This window comes from Astatotilapia calliptera, unplaced genomic scaffold (genome assembly GCF_900246225.1).
Source record: "Astatotilapia calliptera unplaced genomic scaffold, fAstCal1.2 U_scaffold_1, whole genome shotgun sequence".
Taxonomy (NCBI): Eukaryota; Metazoa; Chordata; class Actinopteri; order Cichliformes; family Cichlidae; genus Astatotilapia; species Astatotilapia calliptera.
Window position 1 is genome coordinate 1,085,129 of NW_020535618.1, and position 3,520 is coordinate 1,088,648.

The 3,520-nt window shown below is 38.1% G+C and overlaps 1 non-coding gene across 1 annotated transcript; it reads left to right on the top strand.

The window, feature by feature from the left end:
- Nucleotides 1-727: 727 nt before the first annotated feature.
- On the top strand, nucleotides 728-799 carry trnap-ugg (transfer RNA proline (anticodon UGG)). The gene has a single exon. It is a non-coding gene; the product is annotated as a tRNA-Pro (tRNA).
- The last annotated feature ends 2,721 nt before the right edge of the window (nucleotides 800-3,520 follow it).

Consider the following 3,520-nt stretch of genomic DNA (forward strand, 5'->3'; position numbering starts at 1 on the left):
GCTTCCACCTTTACAGCCTGCACAACAAATTCAAGCATAAAGAACCTGTCTGAAACCACAACATGAACCTGTAATAACTGTACATGCAAAGTACACTCACTGCAAATTTGTTTTGCATGTCTCAAGTGAGAATTGGGATAACACATTTTTTTGTTTAGTTTTTTAACATACAGATTTAAATATTTGCTCCACGTCTGACAATGTTCATGTAAAGTTTCCTTCAGATTGGCCCACCATAATTGGTTGATTTGAGATTTACCTATTATATACATATATACAAAGATGAAGGGTAAGGACCTTGTGTAATACAGCTAGCACCCCCATAGCAAATTGTAACATGTATATGGTAGGAAGCGAAGGCTGGGAGACTCTGTGATACAACTTGTACCACTAATCTTAACCTGATTTACAAAGAGGACCTTTCAAGTTAGCATATTTAAGAATATTCTATATTACAGCCTGCAAATCTAAATCTACACTGATGTTCTTCATTCTTGTATGTGACTGCATCTCCCCTCTCTCTCCACTCCACCTGCCAGTAACAACGTCCAGTCAGAATCTCTCCACACAGAACCTGCCAACATAAAGCAGCGGAGGACGGTGATTTCATTATTACTGTGTATGTGAAAGATTAGCTGCCAAACAAAACAACTTACAACAAATGAAAGCTAGTCAGCATAGTGACAAAATCACCGAACATCTGTGAGCTCTACGGGTGACCACGTGTGGCTCGTTGGTCTAGGGGTATGATTCTCGCTTTGGGTGCGAGAGGTCCCGGGTTCAAATCCCGGACGAGCCCGAATTGCTTTCGGATGCTTTATTTATGTCATAGTTATGGATGAAAATGTCTAATTTCAACTGAGGAATCCTTTAACATTTATATCATATTTAAGTTAAGCTTTTGCAAAGTTAACTTGTATAACTCAAACATTAATTAATTAACATAAATGATGTACTCAAAAAAACTCATTCAGTCATTAATTGACTAATAAGACATTCATTGGTGTGTCAGAAAGAAGATAAAGAGGTCATGATACAAATAAGTGATGCCATTTTAAAACACACTTTAACTATACAACAAAAGTTCAAACTGTTCTGATAATGCGAGGACGTTGCTGTGACTTATACAGTGTCTGCTTATTTTTATCTCTTCTCTAAAAAGCATCAATAATATTAGCTTAAACCCCTTGAACTTATTAGCTAACTTTAACCTTCTGATCCACTAGTCTGCTGGTATATCGCGAGTCGCCAGCTGAGAAGCTGATGAACTTTATTATTTTTATTTTATTTTTTTAACGATTTTTGTTCCTATTCTGATCTAATTGGGCTTCAGTGTTTCGGTACAGCTGCAGATCCAGGTGACAGCAAATCAAAATGATGTCACCTGTGAGTGTCCAGCTATTGTTATACACCGATATGGATCAGTTCATGTTGTTTTTTTCCCCCACTGTAACATTTAACAAGGACTGAGAGAGGAGGACAGAGAGGGCGAGAGCAAAGAGAAACAGGTAAGAGTGGACATGTGGTCAAATTCACCTCAAATGATAAAGCTGTAGATTCTGTTAACCCACATTCAGTGATGATGATTTGACATAACTAAGCCGTGTGTTGTCCTGTTAACAATCACAAATCCCAAACTGCTCTTGTAATAATTATTATGAGATTATATTTTTGTCATTTACCAGCAAATACAATTCTAGTTTAGTGAGGAGGATGAAGAGAGAGAGGTTGTACAAGAACAGGAAGAACAAGGAGAAGATAGTGAAGTTAGCTGGAAAACTACAATTATTATTCACAAAGTAATTTTTCATGTTGGCCTCTTGTACAGGTTGGTGGAGTGGCAGGGTGATGCTACTTTAAGTGTTTGACGATTTGACGGATATAACGAGACCCAAGGGAAGCGAAACTCAATACATTCACGTAGGACACAGGCCTTCAAAGTAAAACAGGAAATGTAACATAGATGCAGACTTGACAAGGGGAGACAGAGCAACTAAGAAACACAGAACAATAACAAGGAGACACAGAGGGCGGCTACTAAAAAATACTGAAGAGAATACAAGAAAGCCGAACTAAGACACTAGACTACTGGGGCAACAAAGAGAACTAAGATCGTAATACAAAAACTCAGAGACACAAGGAACTCAAAACACTGGGTCACCGACCCAGGACCGTGACATCGCCCGCCTCTGTCATCTTATCCTTTTTGACACAACGTGAGAAGGGTTGACTACATTTGCAAACAGTATTGTAAATAACCCTAAATACTTTTATTTAGTTCCTTGCACTTCATTTTGGCACTTATCGCTGTTTCCTATCACCAGCTTTGTGTTTGAGTTTAGAAGCTTTTATTTTGCAGGGACGATTTCCCGTGAAACACTGTCGGCGTAGTTTTAGCATCAGTCCCTTGGAGATTTCTTTTGTCATTAGCAGCCCCCTTGATAGAGGCACATGGTAGTTTCATGACGTAGATAAGGACATGTTTATATGTTTTGTGTGACAGAGGCTACATTTGTTAAATTTTATGTTGAATCCTATTTTATGATGTAAGGTTTATGATTGTTAAGAGTGTAGATTTTTAACTTACACGCTGTTTCTGCGTATAAATCCCCAGCTCCTATGGTGAGGTTAATGGTTTACTGCCATTAAGTCTTCAAAACCTAATGAGTAAAGTGTCATCCTTCATTCGGTGGTTCGCTACAAGTATATTCCATATTAACTACGCCCCCTGCCCCCCGGAAGCTGATCAGCTTCCGTTAGTTTGCTCCGTTTCGAGTAGTGATGGTAAATTTGATTCTTTTTACTGAATCGAGTTTTAATGAGTCACTCACCAAAGTGAATCGGATATTTTGAGTCATTTGATTCACTGAGTCAGTTGACCAGAGAGTGCAAAAAATTTACATTTTCACTGAAACTTAACTTGTTTCTCTTTTCATGTATATCCTACTGCTAAGATGAATGATAAAAAAAACAACTATTTTATAGAGCAAAAAAGAGCTAAAAAATTTCTAAAATTAAGCAATTTCCTATCAAAACTGCTTAATAAACATTTATTTTGTTTATTTTTATTTTATTAGTATTTTCCTTAAATGTGTTAAATATATATTTTCTCAACTAAATGTCCACTGAGCTGTGAGCCAGGGGGCGGTAATGCGCCTTAACATTGGTTGCCAACCAAGCAGAAGAAGAAGCTGTGAGCCAGGAGGGAGAGGGTGATGAGTGAGTGATTCGTTCACATGATTCAGCACAGGAAGGAAGGGGGTGAGTAGCTTAAATGTGCTGTTAGCATGTTAGCAGAGCGATGCTACTGTGAACCGAGGAGCTATTTTCTTGATGTGAGCTTCTACTCAGGGTTTTTTTCTTCCAGTTCAGAGCAGAAATTTTTTGTTACGATACTGGATGTTGTGTTTTTCTCCACAATTTTAATTATAAGCTAGATACATTGCTGCTAATAGCAACAGGGATGAGTCAGTGAGTCAGTGGGGCTTGTGATTCATGAGTCAGTAAAGTGATTCTGGAG